At 44.0% G+C, this 22,928-nt stretch overlaps 1 long non-coding RNA gene across 1 annotated transcript in view; it reads right to left on the bottom strand.

Annotated features, from left to right (window-relative positions):
• Window positions 1-4,371: 4,371 nt before the first annotated feature.
• Window positions 4,372-22,928, bottom strand: part of LOC113617434 (uncharacterized) — a 61,499-nt gene continuing 42,942 nt past the window's right edge. The window contains exons 3-4 of the long non-coding RNA XR_003431641.1: window positions 18,660-18,727; window positions 4,372-5,295 (exon numbers count right to left, since the gene is read on the bottom strand). This is a non-coding gene — a long non-coding RNA (uncharacterized LOC113617434). The remainder of the gene's footprint in view (window positions 5,296-18,659; window positions 18,728-22,928) is intronic.

The following is a 22,928-nucleotide window of genomic DNA, read 5'->3' as shown; positions in this document are numbered from 1 at the left end:
TGGACTCAACCCTCCCAGATTCATCATCCTTGTTTTTTTGGCAGGTTTGAGGTTGGTTCCATCAGTGTTTAATGATTTTCCGTGTCATAACTTCCCCATACCCGACACCCTCGTGCCTCCAGCGTGATTTCTCCTCCAGCTGCAGTTTTGTGTGAAGGCTGCCCACCTCTGGAATGCACTCTCTCGGGTACCAGAAGTGTCAGCGTGCAGAGCAAGGCAGGAGGGGTGGGCGTCTGCGCCTGGAGCTGGCCTCAGCCGGGACAATGGGACTTTTATTTCTGGCCTGGCTCGGCTGGCAGTCTCTCTCCCGCTCTCTTTCTCGGTTGGGCTTTGGTTTAAAGTTACTCTTTCAGGATTAGGTTGGTGTTTTCTTTCCCATGCCACCAGGGAAGTTTCTGTTTCCGAAGTGGACCATACACAGACAGGTCAGTTAGTCACCGGCCTTCTCAGGGCCACAAGCATCGGTGTTCAAAGGCTTCTGTAAATCACCCTGGCAAACAGGGGCCAACCAAACTCGCTTCTTGCCATGTGGAAAGGCACATTACAGTGCAGCTAATCTTTAAATAGTTGTTTTCTATTGGGTATAGGTTATTATAACCAACCACTTCTCTCTCCACCTCCCGCCCCCAAACTTTCACAGAAAATCCTGGAAGAACTGCTGCGGGGTGAGGGACGTCTGTTCAAGCAGCCTTGGCTTTTACTCCTCATTTTTATGCCTTCAGTCACCACCAAGTCTGGCCATCGAGGACACCCAGCTCTCCTTTTCTCTGAAACTCAGTGACAAAACAAATGAAACAATACAAAAGGTTTTCTTATTCCCCTTAACCCAGCTGAGATGGGCCAACTTTTTTTTTTTTTTTTTTTTTTTTTAAAGAAATACTAAAAACCTCGGGGGTTGCGAGGCAGGAACACAGAATCCCTGCAAAATCAGGGAAGATCTTTCGGAAGCCCCAAGGCCCTTATCCTAAGATTTTTACACTCTTGTCCCCGTGGGGCTGGCGTCACCTGCCTCCAGCCATCCCCGTGGCTATGTGTCTGGCCCCCTATTATTCTCTGCTTGGGGAAGCTGTGCCCCCATGAACACATCCCAACCCAGATTATGGGCCCTCAGCCTCCACACAGGGGATCTTACAGAGACTTGCCCCCTTGCAAGCCTGTAGCCTGTTGCTGATTTAACCACACAATAACCACACACATAGCTACACCCATCCCAGAAGGGTAAGCACATTAGGAACAAGGGGTGGTCTCTCTCAGCATACCTTTATCTTATCCGGGACTTTATCTTTTTTTCTTTCTTCTTCTTCTGAGTACAAAAGTAATACCTACTTATAAGAAAGGGCACAAAGTAAATAAAACAAAACAAAATACATCTCTCTCATCTCTCTTCCCAATTCCTACTCCCTGGGAGGAACCAAAACTAACAGTTTGGTGTGCTTCCCCTCAGATCACAGACACTTCCCATGATCCAAGTAAATACTCCTGGGCCAAGTTTTTGTTGTTGATGCTGTTTTCAGCTCTTGTTTTAAGACCAACTTTACTGAGATAAATTCACATACAATAAAATGCTCCCATTTTAAGTGTACATTTTGATGAGTTTTGATAAATGTATACACCATTATAACCATCACCACCGTCATGACACAGAACATTTGCATCACCCAAAAAGTTCCTTTGTGCTCCTTTGCTGGCAATTTCCCACCTCAGCCCCAGGAAACCGCTGATCTGCCCTCTGTCATTACGGATTAGTTCTGCTTTTTCTAGAATTTCGTATAAATTGAATCATGCAGCATGTACTCTTTTGTATATATATTTTTATCTCAGTATAACATTTCTGAGATCCGTTCATGTTGCTGTATACAGTAGTTTGTTCTTTTCTGTTGCTGAGTAGGATTCCATCATATGGATGTACCGCAATTTGCTCATCCACTCACCTAGCGCTGGATATTTGAGTTGTTTCAGTTTGGGGCTGTTATAAAGAGCTCCAAAAGCTGTTATGTTATTTTGAAACATGAAGAGAGGGAGAGAGAGAGGTAGAGAGAGTGCAAATCCAAATGTAGTTCAGGCCTACAGATTTCAGAACTTAGCAACTGGCAGATTTGCAAGGCAAATATCTCTATGTGAGCAGAAAGCACAGGTAGGCCATTTTAGTCGTGATCACAATGATGATCGTTGTTAACATGAAATGGTTACATGACACTTCACATTTGTAGACTCTGTTTTAGAAGTGCTCTCTGGCAGTGACCTGACACTGTTTGGTAATTCTATAAATGTCAGGCTCTTGATATGTTCTTCCTCAATTTCTGAAAGATTTAGGAACGTTTATACATCAAGGCTAAAGTATCACCGTTTCACAATACTTCAGTACAACTGAATCCCTTTTCTAAGAGAACTGACTTTCCCAACACTTTACGCTATGGTCTGAAGTTATCCTATGGTTCCCTGCACCTTGCTTTTGTCTGTCACAGGCAGCTCAGGCTTTTTCATCATTACGTTTTGTAAAGACACCTGCAAACACATCTCCTTTCTTGATTTCGTGCGTGTAACTCTTTAAGTAACTTAGAAGTAAGAGCCCTAAGGACTCCCTTATTGAGAGAAGCACTCACTTAATAGCAGCTCTCATGGGCCCCTGCTGCATCCCTCCTGCAGCAGTGTACTGGAGAGGGCTTTCCTCCCCCCAAACCCCCATTGCTTTAAACCAAAACTAATATTAAAAAAGTCCATCAGCAAAGCCTGTTTTCTAATGGTTGCTTTAATCACAGTAAGGGAGATTTATTCCTTATTACTCTCAACACTGGCCTTGACCGGCTAGAAATAAGAGGAACTATTCACTCCATAAGGAGAAAACACGGATGATTATAATGTATCAAAACTCTTTTTCAGGGACTTCTCTGGTGGTGCAGTGGTTAAGAATCTGCCTGCCAATGCAGGGGACACGGGTTCAAGCCCTGGTCTGGCAAGATCCCACATGCCGCGGAGCACCTAAGCCTGTGTGCCACAACTACTGAGCCTGCGCTCTAGAGCCCGCGAGCCACAACTGCTGAAGCCCGTGAGCCACAATTACTGAAACCTGCACGCCTAGAGCCCGTGTTCCGCAACAAGAGAAGCCACTGCAACGAGAAGCCCGTGCACTGCAACGAAGAGTAGCCCCCACTCGCCGCAAGTAGAGAAAGCCCGCTCGCAGCAACAAAGACCCAATGCAGCCAAAAATAAACTAATTAATTAAAAAAAACCCTCTTTTTCTCCCCTCCCTCCTTGCTATAAGTAAAAAGAGAAAAATAAAGCAAAAAGCTGTCCAAAGACCAGGACACGGCAATTCTCAAGACAGTGACAAGGGACACAGAGCCTAGGGAACTGGCTGCCTCAGTGGTTTTTCTGTGAGTTGCCTGATCAAAGCCACGTCGCTCATGGCATTTAGTAGAGGTACCCAGACAACATTCTGTTTCTCCTGCAGCCAAAGAACCTCTACCCTCTGACCCTTTTCACTGATTGTGTAGACCTGGCCTCCTTGGATGAGCCTTGTGCCTCCCAGGCTGGCCCCCAGGACATGAAGGAGCTGACTGAGTGACTTCCTGAGAATGGGTCCCCAACCTCACCGCCTCCTCCACATTCTGCAAGGAGGGGCAAGGCTGGCTCAACTGGTACTTAGAAGACATGAGGGATTCTATTAAGAGTTTTGCCTGTGAAACATTGACCTGTGTGCCTGCTCACACAGATCATTTAATTCCTGTTGTGGATCAAATTTTAGAGAGTTTAAAAAGAACTATTCCCACAGACCCCTCAAAGATAGGTCGGCTATACGTACACCCATTAATTAAAAAGAACCCATTAAAAAGAACCATGAAAAAAATAGAAAGTAGAGAGCACCAAAACGTGGTTTGACTTACTTTGCTGATTTCATGAGGTAATTTGGATGATGGAAGACATGCCACCCAAAAAGCAAAATCATCTAGTGAAGTGGTGGAATAAACCTATACATTCAAGTCATGATGTCCATACTTCTAGACAGGAATGCAATTTTCCCCTCTTTCGAATTATTCATTTCCTTTTTAATAGGTCACGTCTCATTTACCTTGATTTACCATCAGACCAAGTACAGTTATGTATTTGGTGAGGGGGAGGGAGGAAAAAGAACAAGAGAGAACTTCATGTGAAATATGGTGACCCTGTCCTTAAAATGCAGTCCATGTGGGTCAGAAATGGTACTACATCTTTGATTCTTTTTATATTGCGGGAAGAGTACAGGGCTTCCTTATGTTTATATACTTGAAAGAATAATGAGAAGTGTGCTTGAAAATACTGTTTGATGAATAATGCTTTTGCATGTGTCACTGTGAGGAAGTATCATAATGCACATTTCACCACAAGGCCAAGGAGAATATTTAAAAAGAAAACTCCAGTGTAACGTGAAAAATAGACTGATCCTTACATCTGTCTCCAGGACGAATAAATCACTAAACAAATATTTTAATGGCCTTAAAATACAATCAAAAAGAGCAATTCCCCAAGGTGGTTAGCTTGAGTCCTCATTAGAAGGTTTATTTTCTTTGAGTGTGTAGATTGTTATATATCTAAAATTGCAATTATGATAAATTTATAGGAAAAACATCACATGACCACAACATGTTAAATGGGCTTGCTACATGATAAGGAAGAGAAATAAAGCATTGAGATGAAGAACAGGCTAGAATAACCAACCTTGACAAAAGAAATACCACAGTCTGAGGTTCTAATTCTGACAGAAACTTTAGGTGACTTAAAAAAATCCACCTAGAACCCTGACTTCTTACCATGATACTACCCTTTGTGCCACAGTTCCTGTTGTACTTACAAACCTATAAACTAAGAATACCATGCAATAAGTTCCTGTTCAATAAATGAATATTGAACCTAATGTAGTTCTCAATATTCTACTAACTTTTTATAGCATTCTTTTTTTTCTTACCACTGGCCTGGTGGTTCAAATCATTTAACGAAAAGTTAGGAAATTATCATGACCTTCAGAACTGATGAACCTTCCTAGACTTTGGTTTCTCTTTGGAGAAAAAATTAAAATTCTTTGCCACAGAATGACATAGTAGAGTGTTTTGAACGTTGTAAGTGAGGTCTTTAAAGAATTCTTATTTTTTTAACCAAAAGGAAAAAAAAAAAGGTGATACAAACTTGCTCTACCAGGTTGGACAATGCAGAAAGGCAGAAATTACAAAAAAATGTGATAGTCTTCTTACCTAAAGTCAGTCTCAGTCTTCAGAGGTGAACAGCATAAACAGTGCCAGGTGTAATCTTTCAGTGATTTTTCTATAGAGAAAAATATATAGAGGTGTTTTATTTTTAATTTTAAGCCAAAAAATGGGTATCATACTACACATACTGCTTTTCAGTTTGCTTTTTTCTTAGTGGGATTTCTTTAAGTTCACGTGATAGAACACAGTCCAGGACAGCCTTCAAAGAAAAGGATCTTTCATTCATTAACCCATCCAACAAACAGTTACTGAGTCTTCACCATGCCTGGCACTGAGTTGGGTGTGGGGAATACATCAGGGAAGGGCTACTCAGCATGTCACTGTGAATGCTTGTCACTGACCTCTGGAACCTCTGGGAACACACATTTTAGTTCCTGGCTACAGCATCTGATGGCAAAACTTCCTTGGGGATACTATACACTAAATTGTAAAATTTAATTAAACCAAATATATTTGCTAATAGGGCTTTATTACATACATTTTTGTATAATTTCATGGAAAGCAAAAGATATTTTTATCTTTTGAGTTTAGACTAGAATATATTTTGTCTTTCTGTTGTTTCCTTTGAGGATCGTTGACATGTAATACAGTGTAGCTGTGGTTCTTTAATGTCTAGCGAGGGGGTTAGGAATCCCCCTCGTACCACCAAGTTATGCCTAAGTCAGACCACCAGCCACAAGGAAAAACATTCCTCGGCAGGAAGCAAGCCTGTTCTCACACACTGCAGAGGAGCTGCTGCCTGGCTTAGATGATATTCTGGAATGGGAATATTCAAGCATAATGTTTTAGAGAAAAAAGATAAATGCCTCCAGGATTTTCTTGTTTCGTGGGTTTTCATGACAAGAGGGGAAAAGCACACTTGCGCGTGTGTGTGCACACACATGCACACACTTAAATCCTTGATTGTGTAGAGTCTAAAACTCCCGGAACCCTGGGGTCAGCATTAGTTAATCACTGCTGAGGCCCCAGTAGCTTCCTCTGAGGAGTAAAAGCAAACCCTGGCATAAGGAAGATATCTGGGAGGCTGTTTCTTAATGTCATCTCCCTCCTGCACACCTGACCGGTTATGAGAAGAAGCTGAGCCTCAGTCCCTCCCCGGAGGCTGCCAGCCGAGCCAACCTGTCCTCCGGGTCTCTCGTGGGCACCCAGCTGCCCGGCACGGAGGACTGATCGAGGCTCGGCTCTGGCTAGCTTTCTGGCTTTGTCAGGGAGGCATTTACAACTGCCCGCTGACCTTGCTTGGCCCACTGTAGACTGTGTGGGCATTTATGCAGTCCCAAGTGGGAACACCTCTGCCCGATTCTCAACCTTGGGCAAGAACTTTTTGAGCCCTGGCAGCTGAAATGAACTGGCAGCCTGGAGGACAAAGAGGCATTTGCTGGGGACTGAAAGTGAACCTCTCCAAGGCAGACCAACCCCATTTCTCAGCACTGGTGGGGCTGGGCTGAGGGTGGGAGAGCAGCCTGTGGGGAGACGGAGGGGCTCCATGCTGGGAAGACGCAGTGCAGCCTGGGCCCCGTGTCTCCCTGCTCGTCCTTGTTGAGTTTGCAAGGTTGACAGTCTCTGAGCTATTTCTACAGCTATAGCTAGTCACATGGACAATTACACATGTCAAGGTGACCACAGCGTGACTACCGTACTGTCCACTCACTCCCCAGCAGAGAGGGAGTGGCTTGTTCAGTGCTTGATGTAACAGGAGCTGAGCTCCTGGCCTTGGTTCCTTCTAACTGTAACTGTAAGCAAAGGGTCTTTTAATTACAGATGTTATGGAGACAATACAAATTGGCTGACACCAGCCTTATGATGAGAACAGAACTATATATGGTTAACTATATATTGTTAACTATATATGATTAAGCAAATTGTGAAAATCATAGAGAAGTTTTCTACTATCTGCTACTAATTCTCTCCTCTCTTCAGAAAAGCAACTGGTGAAAACCCACAGCCAGGGTGGTAGCCAGCTTTCAAGATGGCCTCCAATCATCCTTACCCCCTGGTCTTCGCACTCTTGTATCTTTCCCTTCCACACTGTAACAGTGTGAGTCTCTATGACCAATAGAACATGGCAGAAGTAACAGTATATCACTTTCACAATTAGGTTATAATAGGGACAGTGGCTTCCATTTTAATCTCTCTCTCTGATCATTTGTTCTGGGGAAGGCTGTCCTCACGTTGTGAGGACACTCTGTGGAGACGCCCACGTGTGAGGAGCTGAGGTCCCCAGCTAACAACCATGTGAATGAGCCACCCTGGGAGCAGCTCCTCCAGCCCCAGTCAGTGACTTGACTGCAACTACAGGAGAAATCCCAAAGCACCAGCTAAACTGCCCTCGAGTTTCTGACCCACAGAAACTGAGATAATAACCATTTGTTGTTTTAAGCCATGAAGTTTTTGTTTTGTTTTGTTTTGTTTTGTTTTTATTTTTGTTTTTTTGTTTTTGCGGTACGCGGGCCTCTCACTGCTGTGGCCTCTCCCATTGCGGAGCACAGGCTCTGGACGCGCAGGCTCAGCGGCCATGGCTCACAGGCCCAGCCGCTCCACGGCATGTGGGATCCTCCCGGACCGGGGCACGAACCCATGTCCCCTGCATCGGCAGGCGGACTCTCAACCACTGCGCCACCAGGGAAGCCCCTAGCCATGAAGTTTTGAGGGCAATTTGTCACACAGAAACAGATAACCAGTATAACCAGGAATGGAAACCACCCCTGACTTATTCCTCCTCTGGATATCCTGGCTCAATTAACCTTCTTCTCAGACCTCGCTGCTCTTGCCTTAGGGTGATCTGCATTGAGGTGGGAGCACCTCTGCACCAGGAATCTCACAACCATACCTAGCTTCAGTCCATGGACTTGTACAATGTCTACTCTAAGAAGGGATAAAATGAAAATTATTAAGAAAGATTTGAAAAAAATAACTATTTTAACTGGTAACCAAAGAAGGCTAAACTAATGCAAATATGAGACTACATTTTTTACTTATCAAAATAGTAAGGTTTTAAAAGAATACTCATACTTAATGGTGAAAAGGTGGTTCAATCTTTGTGAACTGTATTAAGAATATTCAAAAATTTACATACACTTTAATGCAGAGTTGATTACACGTCTAGGAATAGATGCTATGAAAGCAAATAGAAATGCAGATAGAAATTAATAGCTAAAGATGTTCACTGCAGTATTTACAGTAGTAAATCATTGGACACAACCTTTGTCCTATAATAGAGGATTTTTTTTGTTTGTTATTTTAAATTATGGTACATCCATTTCATCGGAAGTAGTGTTGCTATTTATAGATTATGAAGGTTTTTTTTATTATGTGGGCACATATTTAAGTAGAAGTTCAGGATACAAGATTATAAATGTAATATAGTTTCAACTCTAGAAATATAAACATAGATGAAACAAAGACTGGAGGGAAATGTGCTGAAATATTAGTATCACTTATCGTTTGAATAATCCTCCCAGGCAAGGACATAGGATAAATATTTTTTCTTTATACTTTTTAGAATTTTTACATTAATAGGTATATTTTAATACGTCTATTTTTTTTATTGAAGTGTAGCTGATTTACAATGTTATACTAGTTTCAGGTATACAACATAGTCATTCAATATTTTTATAGATTATACTCCATTTAAAGTTATTACAAAATATTGGATGTATTCCCTGTGCTGTACATTACATCCTTATGTCTTATTTATTTTATATCTAGTAGTTTGTACCTTTTAATCCTCTTCCCCATCTTGCTCCTCCCTCCACCCTTCTCCTCACTGGTAACTGCTAGTTTGTTCTCTATATCTGTGAGTCTGTTTCTGTTTCATTGGTTTGTTTTATTGATAGATATTAGTTTAATAATCAGAAAAAAAAGTGTTAAAATTGCAAATATATGGAAAATATAGTTTCTTAAAGTCTCTAGTATTTGCCATTATCCATAAACCACAATATACATTTTGGGTGATTTGTGAATAATTCACATGGAAAGCCTAAGCCAATTTAAGCTTCACCCTTCTTTTCAGGTAGGGGACTAACAGGTATTCTCTAATAAGACTGTGGATTGGGCAGCAAGTGTGTGATGAGCCCAGAAGGCTGCCTGGAGGGAGATGTATCCATTGCAGCATCCTGACAACAAAGTGCCCAGGGGGAGGGGCGCTGCAGGAAACCCTGTGAACCCAGGATTCTCTTTTTTCTCTACCTAGGGATGGAAGTGGGAAGATAGAATGCAATTACAAAAAGTTGGTCACTGACTCTGAGACTCAAATTACTGACAGCTTAAAGTAATCAACACTATGAAAGCCATAATTATCCCAATACTGTAAAGTTTGGGGTTTTAAAAAAAAAAAAGTTCTTCCAAGCTGTGTCTTTCTGTCTGGATCTCTCTGGTTACATAACTAGAAAAGGGCCCGCTCAGGAATGAATCACAGATGGCTCTGCTCAGTGTTTGCTTTGAAGTCAGTTCAACTTGATTTATCTGGTCCGTGGTTTGAGGCTGGGATGCGAGGATCCAACGACACACCAGTGTCCAGGCCCCAAATTAGGGACAGAGTAACTGTTTCCTGGGCACAGTGCATGAGGAAAGGATTTGCCCTTCTGGGGTGTTGATTCTGATCCTGGCTACTTGATGGGGAGGGGTGGAGCCTGGGGGCTGGCTGAGGCCTCTTCTTGTCCTGCTCTGTGAAGGCTGTGGCTCTAAGCATGAACTGGGCTTGGCCTGGCTGATCTCTTCCAACCAGGGAAGCATCAGACCACTGTTAGCTGGGTGAGGTCAAATGAGGCCCCGGGCTTCAGTCTCCACTGTGGGTCTCGGTAGTTACAGCTTGTTGCTCTGTTCACTTTCTCTCAGGTAGTTAATTGTATCATTTCTCCCTCCAGTTTTCTGAAAGGGATAATTGACTCAGGAAGCAGGAGTGTCAAATACTTGTGGAGGGCGGTGCCCTTGAGAGTCGTAGAACCAGAGACAGCCAGCACCAGGAAGGCACTAGAAGTCATCTAGGTCAGGAGCACAGGCCCGATGCCTACAGGGACAGAGGTTACCTGCAGGCGGCCACTCGGGAGGTATAGCACAGCAGAGGGGCTGTGGACTGGAGAAGGCACACCCTTCCTAACAGCATGCAAAGTAAAAACCTTAATAATCATTTGTAGGCCAAAGAAAACACAATCGCAGGTTGGATTTGGCCCAAAGGTCAGCCGTTTGACGTTCTTGGGTGGTCGCACCCTTCAGTGTACGCATAACAAACAGGTCCAGGGAAACCACCCATTCAGGGACCAGCTGGGCCTAGAACCCAGCCAGGGGCCTTCTGGTCCTCTGAGAAACTACCTTGATGGCAGCCCCCCTACTCCCCCATAGGGGCCATGATGACAATTTGACAGCAAAACCCACTCCATCAACCACACATCACCTCCTTGTTCCAGGAAATGGCCACAGCCTCAAAATATCTTCCACCCCAAACAAGAGACAATCTTCTTTTGAACTGTCCCCAGAACTGCTCCCTTGCCACTCGGCAGCCGATGAAGGACTTCCACACGTACCCAGAGACCAATTAGAAAGTCTCTGGCTCCCAAACTCCCACCTCGACAGAACATTTACCAGAGACTCTAAATATTTCCTCATTTTACTCTGTGAAGCTCCTTTCAACCTTCCTAACGCCTTTCAACCCCTGCTGAAACTAAAGTGACCAGCAGAAGGGTTCCCTGGCTGCAAGTTTGTGAATTCACAGCCTGTGTCCTTTTTGTCCTGGACTTAGTTTTGCGTGGGACACTACCCTATGTGAGAGGACTGAGGCTCTCGGGGATTTTGTCTTGTGTCTGTCTGCTCCTGGCAGAGTAGATATCATCAGTCCCCCATCGCCAGCAAAGCAGTTCACATTCCCAGGATGCCAGCTGGCAACTTCTGCTCCCTCTGCCCTGGAGCTGCAGAAGAGGCGCCTGGGCCCCGCAGGATCCTGGGAACCGGCCCATCAGTCCCCTGGGGCCTTGCGCAGCGGCTCCTGTGTGGAGGGGTGTCCTGGAGCCCCGCCTGCCCACTCTACCTAGGCTCCCCACCCCAGGCAGGGCCCTACCTCCTCCCAGAGTCCTCGACAGGGACCTGTGCTCCGTCGAGCACAGGTAACATCTCTGCACTGCTGTTTCTTCTCAACTGTGGGAACAACATCCAGTCAAAAGCCACTTACTGACTATTTCCTCTGTGGCTCAAGCTGAGCAAAAGCCTTAGTGATCAAGACTCCTCCCTCCTTCCTTTGTGAGACTCTGAGGAAGGCAATTACAACTACAACAGCTATAATAGCATTCATCAAGCACTTCCTACTCCCCAGGTGCAGAGCTAAGCACCTTATATTCTTCCTCTCACTTAATTCTCATGAAAATTTGCTGAGGTAAGCATTGTTACCCACTTCGTGCCGGTGATAACACGGACGACGACGTTCAGAGAGGTTTAATAAGTTGCCCAGGGTCACACAGGGGCAGAATTCAGGTTTGAACCCAGGTTTAAGCTGGACTCCTGACCACCTTCTTATATGGCATGTTTTTCTATCACTGGGAGCCTCAGCCTCTCCCCAGCTCCCATCCCACATCACAGACCCAGTTCCCCTGTTACTGTCATCTCCTAAACCCACACCGGCCTGGTATATGAGTTTGAGGGTGAGGGTGGAGAGAAAGCAGAACCAATTTAAGTCCTTCACAGGTCCAAAGGCATACTAACTTTTACTGGTACCACTCCCATGATATCAACTATATCAAAATACTTCAGCAGCCTATTTTAAATATAAATGCAGTTGAAAACCCTTTTGAAAGGCATTTTATTACTGGGTTGTAATTTCACTTTTTATTTTCACCTGGCCATTTTATAAGAAATTATCTTGAAATCAATTTAATTTTTCATTCTGAAACATTCTGAAGACCCTTGAAAAGCCATAGGCACAGGGCTCATGTAGTGCTTAAATGCTTTTTTTAAATCATGGGGTGAGGAAGTGAGCCTCTCCACATAGTTCCATATCCTCACCAATGAGTAAACCTTTGCTTCAATTTCCAGAAGCATTATTTTGCCTCCTGAGCTGGGCAGCACTAAATCCTTTCTGTTAGTGCCTTCTGGGAATTTCTGACCCCAAGGCTGCTGTTTTGGTGTCCTTTGAACATGTCCAACTTGTGGGCGCCATGGGAGGTGAATGTATGGAAACAGAAGAATGGTTTACGCTGTGCATCACAAATTCTCAGTTCCTGGAGCCAACGGGTGCCCTTCTCCCTGAGTGAGGTTCGAGGACTGGCAATGATGCACTTTAGAGACATTGGCACTAGTTTATCTCAGAGATGGTATATTAGTCAGCTAGGGCTGCCATAGCAAAATACCACAGACTGGGTAGCTTAAACAACAGAAATGTATTTTCTCCCAGTTCTGGAGGCTAGAAGTCCAAGATCAAGGTGCCGGCAGGGCTGATTTCCTCTGAGGGCCATGAGGGAATGATCTGTTCCAGGCCTCTCTCCTTGGCTTACAAATGGCCGCCCTCTTGCTGCCTCTTCATAAGGTTGTCCCTCTGTTCCTGCATGTCCCTGGTGTCTCCCTGTTTGTCTTAATCTCCTCTTCTTATAAGGATATCATATGGGATGAGGGCTCGCCCTCATGGCTTCATTTTAACTTAATCACTTTCTTAAAGGCCCCTTTACCAAATACAGTCACATTCTGAAGTACTGGAAGTTAGGACCTCAACATGTGAATTCGGAGGTGAGGCACAATTCAGCCCATAATAGATGGGTTTTCTTTTAAAACACCCTGATGCACAGAAGCACTCCCTCCATCTTTGCCTAGAGCTCAGGAGAGGGCTCTGCGACGCTTGGAAGAGCTGGAACAAGGTGGGGCACTTCTGCTCTAAGGGTGCTTGTTAAGCACTGTGCTAAATAAATGCTTTATTAGTAGTAACTCAACATCCTGTGATGTAATTATTACCCCCAGTCTGCACATCAGAAAACAAAGAGGTTATGCCATTTGCCCAAGGTTAGTCAGCTAATAAGTGACACAGCTGAGAAATAAATTGAAACACTTATGCTCTTAGCCACTATAATATGCTGGTGTGTAAAATCCCTTTATACATGGGGAGAGGGGAATAGCTTTTCATTTCCAAAAGACTTGGTTTGTTTACTCATTGTGTGTGTGTGTGTGTGTGTGTGTGTCTGTGCCTGTGTGTCTGTGTCTGTGCGTATATGTGTGTATGTAATGGAGGGAGGTGATAAACAACTTCTTTGAGTTTTGTTTTGTTTTGTTTTGTTTTGTGTAGGGTGGTTCAAAGAATTTGCCTGGAAGATCACCCATAGTTAGGCCTTAGAGTTCAAAGATGAAGGCCCAGGGAGGGAATTTGGCTGGTGGCCTAATAGTAGGGAGGGAACAGGGGCTGTGAGCTTGAGGTTAAAAGAAGAGACCACCACCCCAATCCCAGGATAGTCTCCCAAGATTTGGAAGGGGTCTGTATAAATAGCATTCCAGGAGGGACAGAGGGCTGAGCCCACCCACACACAGGAACACCGAGGTGGTGGAATCAGGATGCCCAGTGCCTGAGGAGGTGGACACTGACCTCTGTGACCCAGGACTCTCCATGATGGTCCCTGAGGCCACGTCTGGCATGGAGGGAAGAAGATGCTAGGGGAGCCAGCATCCTTCAAACAGAACAGTGGTGACAGATGAGGACAGACCCTGCTGCCCCACAGGCCCAAGGGTTCTTACCTAGGGAAGATACAGAACCCCAACATCTGGCCCCAGGATTCTCAACATCTGGAAGAGTGGTTATGTGTACCCGATTTATTTTGCTTTAGAAAAATAAATTTCTCATAATTTGTGTCATGGAGCAATTCATATTGTACATTTATTCTGGTTCCTTTCCAATTTTTCCTGTCTTGTTCAAGCGATGGGATCCCAAACTGGGTATGAGTGTACAGAAAGGGGCTTCAAATTCACACCAACCAACCCAACTGTTTCCCAGTCCCCTCACGAGAAGTAGTTTATATACAAGTGTCATGTGTGTGTTTAGCTGCCTCATCTGCATGTGGTCCATTTTTCCAAACCAGGCATTAGGGTCCACCCAAGTAGGAATCAGATCTTTCCTTGTTCTCTCAGCCCCATCTTGTAATGGTCAGCACAGAGCCCAACACTTGGAGAATGCTCATAGATGGGAAGGGAATGTGCTTAAGATTTGAATGACAGATCTGCCCCTACAATGAGCGTTAACACCAGCCAACTGGGATTTAAGCAGGCATCTTATGCTAGAACCATCATAATCAGAAACAGTCTGGCACCTCTCGGCTGATGCTGGACGGGCGTGCCCTGGAAGTTGCTGGCAGCTTCCTACCTATCCTTGACTTGCCAGCCCCTCACCCGGCTCAGTGAAGACAGAACTGCTTGAGAGTCCAAGAGACCTGGGTTTTGAATTATTTAACCTTGGATGAATTCCTTGGGCAAGTTACTTAGCCTCTCTTAACCTCGTTTCCTGGTTTTTAAAATGGGAAAAGGAGCAATTACATTAAGGAATTTCTAAGAGGATTAAATGATATAACTTATGCAAAGCTCCTAGCACAGAGAAAAGGCTCAGTCATCAGGGACAGCCTTACCTTACCCACCCCTGGCCTCTCTCCATCATTCCTCAGGGGTAAGACCAGCACCCGGAACCGTTCCTGAGCAGAGGCAAGTAAGTACTAGAAGGTATTACTTGAGGAAAGAAAACAGCCTGGAGACTCTGATCCAGGCTGACAGGCAGACTCATGAAACTCACACCAAAAAAAAAAAAAAAACAAACAGCACAAAGACTTAGGACAAGGGGTGCAGCCCATTTGAGGACTATAATTCATGTCCCCTTGGACATGCTAGTGAGAGCCCTGGACCCTGCTTACCTCCACCTGAGAGCCATCTAGTTGAAAAAGCAGCTAAACATTGCAGGCTGCCAAGGGGGCAGCGTGGCAGGATGGTTAAGAGCACTGACCTGAGCTTAAATCCTCACTCTGACACTTACTACTTGTGACCTTGGATTTGTTACATAACCTATCTAAGCTTATTTTATCACCTGTACAAGGGGTTGGATGAAGCACTTATCAAGGTGCCTAGCGCCCCCATCAGCTCTCAGAGGCATTAGGGCATCATAAGGTGGTGGTTAAAACTTGGACTTGGGAGCCCGACTCTGCCACTTATTAACTTTCTATCCATGTTCAAGTAACCAGCCTCTCAATGCCTCAGTTTCTTCATTTGCAAAATGGGGACAGTAATTTTACCCAGTATCCTTAGTTTGGGTGCCTCCAGAAGCTCTGAGACAGGGATTTGAGAGTAAGGAGTTTATTTGGAAGGTGCTCCTGGGACACCCTGGTGTGGGTAGAGAAGTGAAACAGGGAAGGGGAGGCAGCTGATAAGGGGTTACCTGGGAGTAACTGGGACTCCTTTGCATGAGGGACTCCAGGACAGTGTGCACAATGTACCCCAGATACTCCCAGCTGAGGGTTAAGGAAGCTGGGGTATTATCACCAAGTCCCCCCTCTGTCATTCTGAGGGCTGTTTCTGAGGGTCTTAACTCTGAGCAGCCCAGTGTCCTGCACGTGGGGTGAGCGTGCTCCGGCAGCCAGGAAAAAATAAAAGGTTATTTCGGCAGAGAATTTCACGTGCTTGCAGTAACAGTCTGTGGCATAGAGGAGAGTGAGAGTGGACATGGACAGACAGCCAACAGCAACTGCTACACTGCCTTGCAGGGCTGTGATCATAACTGAATAACATAAATACGTAAAATTCTTAGAACAGTGCCTGGCGTGGGGCAATCGCCCTCCCAGATGACGCGCACACTAAACAGGTCCAAATAATCTTTCACTTAAAAACATTTCAAAGTACTTGTGAATGTTCTTGATAATTTCTTATTTAATGGAAAGGAAGAATTAGGGAAAAGTAATTCAGCTCAATAAATATTTATGAACAGCTCACGTGTGGCTGGGAGGCATTGTGTTCCCATAATAATCAACAGAAATAAAGAACTCGTATACCTGAGACAAGGTTCTACACCCATCACCTCTTCCTAAGCATATCCTCTGTCTTGCTATCCTTTAAAAATATTCTTTCTTTATTCTTGACGTCTTCCTTACTTCAGTTTGCAATTTGCAGGTGGGGTAGCCGGTAATCTTTGAAAATTCACAGATAGTATATGAATTGCCAAAATCATGGAGACAGGCGAGTCTCACTTTTCAATTCTATAAACTAATATAAACCAATGAAGATTTCAAAGAAAAAAAATGGTCACCAAGAGCTCTCAGCAAACCTACTCAACAGCAAAAAAGATTCACACCATCCTCCCATATTACTAACCTAGTCCTTCCACCCTTAAATATGGAAGACTCATCAAGAATCAACAGACATTTGGGGAAAATCAAGACCACAAAAGAGGACCCAAAAAGAACAAATAGAATTATCTACAACAGAAGGAAGATATATAATACAAGACATAAAGGAGAACCTTTATAACTGCATAGTCACATGCTTTGAGAAACTTGAGAAGTTATTGTGACCACAAAACAAGAACAGGTTGCTATGAAAAGGAAGCATACAGAGAACAGCAACAGGGGTTCTTGGGTATTAAAAAATACTTAGGTGTAGATCTGACAAAGCAGTACAGAACTTGTATGCTAAAATGAAAAGTGATCCATGAACCATGAATCTAAGGAGACTTGGGCATCACCATGCTGTGGTAGAAAGAGCTTAGTTAGACCTGGCTTTGGAACTTGGTGTGTCATTAGCTGTGAGATTTTGGTAAATTAATCTCAAATATCTATCACTGAAATATTTTCATCATGGCTGCTTTAAAATCATTATCAGATAATTCTAACATCTCTGTCATATCAGTGTTAGAGTCTATTGTTTGTCTTTCTTCATTCAGTTTGAGATCTTCTTAGCTCTTGTATAAGTGATTTTCAATAGAAACCTAGACATTTTCCTATTATATTATGAGACTGAGCCTTATTTAAACCTTCTGGTCTGGTTCCCCCAGGTTTCTTTTTGAACACCACTCCAGCGGTTGAAGGTGGGGTGCATCACCTTGTTACTTACAGGTGGAGGTAGAATCCAGATTGCCCAGTTGTCCTCTATGGTATCCAAGGTAGGGGGCTCCTCTTTGCTGCTCTGTAGGAGTAGTAGATCTGGTTCCTATGCTGTCTCCACTGACATTGAGGTAGGGGTGGCCTCGTCACCACTGGCAATTTTGAAATTGCCAGGCCTGACTCTCCACCGGGCCTCCTCTGACAGCACCCCAGTGGGGAAGAGGAGGGATACCTCATCACTTCTGGGCAAAAGAAGAAATCTAGGCCCCCCATGTGGGCTCCACTAAAATTACAGGGGAGGCAGTGGGCCTCACTACCAACTGGCAGGGATAAAAGTCCTGGCTATTTGGTCTTCACTAACTCCATCATGGTAGCGGGGTGCAGTGCCTCATTACAGCCTTGTGAGGGTGCGGGTCTAGGCCTTTGCTGGCATGGGTAGGGTAAGGCCATAGTTTTTCCTGTAGTATGTGGCTGGAATAGAGTGATTCTTATTTAAGTTTTCTGCCTTGCTGGGCTGCACTCTTCCTAGTGCTTTGGCTAAAAAGAGCAGGCTTCTGTTGGGGCTTTTTATGTCTGCACTCACCGGCATTTCTTGGGTCAGCTTCTGCAGCCCCAAGTGTAGGATATATGGGGCAACAAGAAAACCCAGGGAACTCACCCCCGCATCATTCCTTGGGGCCTCATGTCTCTGGCTGGTCTGCCTTCTTCTTTCCGTCTTTCAGAGTCTTCCTACGCTTGTTTCATATATAATGTCAGGGTTTTAGTTGTATTTAGTAGCATGAATAGGGAAAATACGCCAACCCATCTTTCCTGAGGTCAAAGTCTCTCATTCTTCATTTTAAAGTAACTAGTATTACTAAGAATTTCATTGCAAGACTTGGAAAATCCTACTGCTAAGAAATAGTCATGATTTTACAGGAACCCATAAAAGCCGATGTTTGGGGGCCAAAACAAACTTTTCTAATAGAGAGACTTTATATAAGTTTTCACTCAATGTTATTGCTTTGTTTGGGGGACCCCTTTTGACCTGTGATAGACATGACATGTCATAAAAAGAATATTAAAAGTGCCAGGCTGTCATTGTGCTTTAAGTGATGTGATAAGTAAAAGAGATTTAATATACTCAGGAGCAAGCACTTTGAGGTTTTAGGAGGATTCTATGCCCAGTAACTTTGAGTCAGAAGGTAAGTTATTCTATAGTCAGGTGCTACATGTGAGTGGTTTGCTTAGTATCCCCGATCAATTACATCATTTATTTGTGTGCATGTCAGGAATATACACAGCAAGTCTCAAAAGGTGGGGAAAAATGTTCCCTGGGTCACCTCCACATGGGACTGCTTACATTTGGTTCAGGTTAGAAATGAACGGGTTGACTGTAACTTACCGAGCCTCCAAGATAACGGTCTAAGTTCCAGAAAGGGAAAGTGAAGATCTGGAGTGTCAGGTCACATTCTGGAATTCCAGAAAAAAAGTATTTCAGGAAGGATTCTATTTTTAAGTTGCAGAATAAAATCATCACTTTTGGAAAGGCCCCCTTCCCTATCTTAAACAAAACATCTCTCAGAGACTGCTGGGCTGAAACTCAGACTTGGGTGACGAAGACAAAGAAATCATATTGCTGGAGCAGTCAATATTTTGCTGGTGTTGAAATATTTACCTGGTGTTGTTTCAGTCCAAGAGCACCGCATACTTGAGCAATGGGTGAGTCTTGGGATGGGGGAGAGGTAAGGACAATAAAAAAGGAACCCAAAGTGTTCTTGGCCAGAGCTGAAAGCAACTCTCCTTGACACCCATCAATTTTCTTTCCCAAACAGTCCTGACAGAGCTTTTTAGTATCAATTAGATGTTCCCAGAGAGTGCCTATAATCCTTTAGACATCATTGTTCTCTTATGTCAATATGTATATTACCAGCAAAGATCTCACTATTCAGAAAGAAAGAAAAGGTAGATGCTGTTCAACTTCAGAGTAGCTGACTCTGATTTTAGTTCATAAAGCTCTATTTTCCAAATCTTAGGGAATGTTACATCTTGGCAATGCATGAAACATAAGCATCTGGATTCTAAATTCCCAAAGACATTTGAACAATGACATATACAGTGGATTTAAAGATATACATGCTAGCCAGGTAGTCTTGCTAGCAAGAGCCTTTCCTTCAAGATCTAACAGTTAGCTCCCTGGCCGGGACCCAGCACGCAGACCAAAGGAGAACACTTGACATTCCCAGAGGAAAGGTGCAGCTCTGCCAGCAGCTCTCCTATCCCTGCCCAATAGGTCCCTAGTAACGGCACAGGTCTGCATCTAGAGGTAACATTTGCAAAGCTTGACTTTTTTGCTTTATCTTCTTCAGAGGGAGGCCATTGTTATTCATATCTCTGAAAAGAATATAAAAACACTGTAGTGCTTAACATAACATACTCTCTACTCTCAAGGAGTCAAATTGCCATTGCAAACGATGATATAAGGTAGGAGCATCCAGAAAGACTTAGAGGAAGGGAACAGTCCATTAGCAGACACAACAGCAGGTGCTGTTTTCATAATGAAGTGCTAGGAACTGTAGAAAGAGACAAAAATGAACCAAATGGTAGTCTGTGCACAGTGCACCAGACTCTCCAAGCCACCACACCCATGATGACTGAATAGTCCCTCCATAGCCTAAAGCATGCACACAGCTTACCAAGGGACACAGGGTGGATTGTTGGGAAAGCACATCTCTAGAGCCAGGAAGAATCACAACTGAATCCCAATTCCATTGCTTACTAGCTAGGTGCCCTAGTACCGATTGCTTAACCTTTCAGAATCTCCATTTTCTTACCTGTGAGTATTCATTAATTCATTTAGTACATATTCAATGCTTATTATGTGGCAAATATTGTACTAGGTCCTAAGCAATACAGCAATGAATAAAACCTCTTGTGTGTTCTGATTTAAATGAAATATAGATGTAAAGCATAGAGTACAGAAACTAGCAGAGACATGGGAGATGCTCAATAACTATTATCAATTCCTTCCTCCTTTTTACCCTTTGAGGGGTGAAGAAGTTTAATCCAAAACAACCACTTGTTCATTAAAAGATAAATTACATTATGTCTACCTCCAACACAAAGAACAATTCATGGACTCCAATTAGGGAAATTTGGCATCTTAAATGTTAGGACCTTGTACTAGGGCTTGAGAGGAAGGGGTGGAGGAAATTCTAAAAGCTTCCTATCAACCATTTGCCCTGACCATTCCCCCCAATTCTGAATCAACTCTTAACTAACTGTTGTGGTATAAGGGATAGAGTACAGAAAGTGGAAGATGTGCTAGGTCACTTGCCTGAGCCATTAACTAGCCATGTGACAGAAGTCATCTAAGCCAATAATAACAGCAGCCATCACCTACTGAAGTTCTTAAAAGTGCTCACTAGACTAAAAAGTCCTTGAAATAAAGACTTACTTATTTGAATCCCTCCTTCAGTGGCTATTAAAAGGCAAAAAGTTGGCACTCAAGCAACATTTGTTGAATGTAAAATTGAGATCATTCTGCCTTGCCCACGTTGTAGGTTTTTCATGAAGATCAAATGAGGCCATTTTTATAAAAACTCTTTGAGGTTGTAAAATATTATGCAGATGTAAGGAATTAATATATGCCTGTCTCAGGCCTGGAAAGGAAGTAGGAAAAAGAGAGAAATGGGAAGGATGAAAGAGAGTTGAGGGCAGGGCGGGCAGTTGGATTTGAGAGCAATCGAAGCTACTCTGAGGTGGAGGAAAGATTTCAGTTGCTGTGCGAATTTGGGGGCCATTTCCCACACAGCCTGACAGTCTTTCAGTGACTGTTCCTTAAGACCTACTCCAAGATATTCTAGCCTATGACCAGACTCAGGGTATTGGGGAAAGGAATTATAACAGTCATATAATATGATGGATACCACAGGCCTTTCTAAGGTCATGCTTCAGAGTGACTGTTAGTGATATGAGGAGATACTTAAGAATAAATTAAATAATTTTAAAAAAAAAGCAATGAGGATCTTAATTTTGTAAATAAATAAATAAAAGGCATATAGAAGCAAGGACAAAAGCAATCTCCAAGAGGAGATATACCAATAAGTTAACAGTAATACTTTATTATAGGTACTTATAATAATTAAGTAATCTTTTTTTTTTTTTTTGCGGTACGCGGGCCTCTCACTGCTGTGGCCTCTCCCGTTGCGGAGCACAGGCTCTGGACGCGCAGGCTCAGTGGCCATGGCTCACGGGCACAGCCGCTCCGCGGCATGTGGGATCTTCCCGGACCGGGGCACGAACCCGTGTCCCCTGCATTGGCAGGCGGACTCTCAACCACTGCGCCAGCAGGGAAGCCCATTAAGTAATCTTTGTTGTCTTGTTTATACTTGTATATATTCTATATAATCTTCAATGAATAATTATTATTATTATAATTGGAAATATATCTGTATGTATAAACAGATATTCTCTTCTTCGCTGGTTCTTGCATCCCTTCTGGAAACTGATTCAGATCCAAATCAGCTATTCCAAAAACCAGATCACCAGGAACTGAATCAGATGTTCCACCCAAGTCCCAACTGGCAAAAATGAGACCTGTAATTCAGCTTTTTGATTTTGTTAGCTGTAAGGCTAGATTGGTCTCTTTTCTCATTTTATCTCGAAAGTCGGATGCCTGGGTTCCAGTCGCAGCTCTAATAGCTGTGTGCCCGCAGACATGTCACTGGCCCTCTCTGGGCCTCCCTCCTCCCCTGTAAAATGAGGGAGCTGGACCCTGACGATCTAGGACCACCTGGGCAATTTTTATACCATTCACCACCTTCCCTTGGCTCTTTTCCTCTGAGTATATTTGTTCCATTTTACTCCCTCTGACAATTCTTCCCAAGGAGAAGAAGTGAAGCACAAATGAGCCTTTCTGAGTTTTTGCTGACACTATTTTTTTTTTGCGTGTATTGGGTCTTCGTTGCTGTGCACAGGCTTTCTCTAGTTGCGGCGAGCAGGGGCTACTCTTCGTTGCGGTGCGCAGGCTTCTCCTTGCAGTGGCTTTTCTTGTGGAGCACGGGCTCTAGGCGCACAGGCTTCAGTAGTTGTGGCGCACTGGCTTAGTTACTCTGTGGCATGTGGGATCTTCTCGGACCAGGGCTCGAACCCATGTCCCCTGCATTGGCAGGCGGATTCTCATCCACTGCACCACTGAGGAAGCCCCTTGGTTGGCACGTCTAATTGCAAGTTGGAAGACCTTGTTGGCTGGAGCGAAGGGTCTGCTTGTTGGTGAAGTCAATGGGCATGAGCTGGTGCTGCTCCCTCTCCCTCCTCATAATCAGAGCCCTGGCTACTGAACTCTGGGCTGGCATCAGAACAGCAACCAACATTTGGTTGACATGGACATAATTTTTCATCAGGGGAAAGCAGGAATGAATTCAAAAGGCTTCTTTTTTTCAAGCAATTTTGAGAATCTGCTTTTGGGTTTGTGTCTGCCTGTATCTGGCAGAGCTGGTCTTGGGGAAGACCTGGCATTTGTGACCAAAGGGTCAGTCTCCTTCCTTCTCCAGGATGGAAGCAGCACGAATTGTCCCCGAGCTCCCAGTCAGCCAGAGGGGGGCACCCAATCCTCCTCTGCCCCAGCTGCAGTAGCCCGTGGCCACTCGGCCCCTGAGAGCCACAGGCCTCA

The sequence above is a fragment of the Aethalodelphis obliquidens genome, unplaced genomic scaffold (assembly GCF_003676395.1).
Source record: "Aethalodelphis obliquidens isolate GAN/ISIS:26980383/991018 unplaced genomic scaffold, ASM367639v1 scaffold4, whole genome shotgun sequence".
Lineage (NCBI taxonomy): Eukaryota > Metazoa > Chordata > Mammalia > Artiodactyla > Delphinidae > Aethalodelphis > Aethalodelphis obliquidens.
This window is presented reverse-complemented; position numbering and strand designations above follow the sequence as displayed.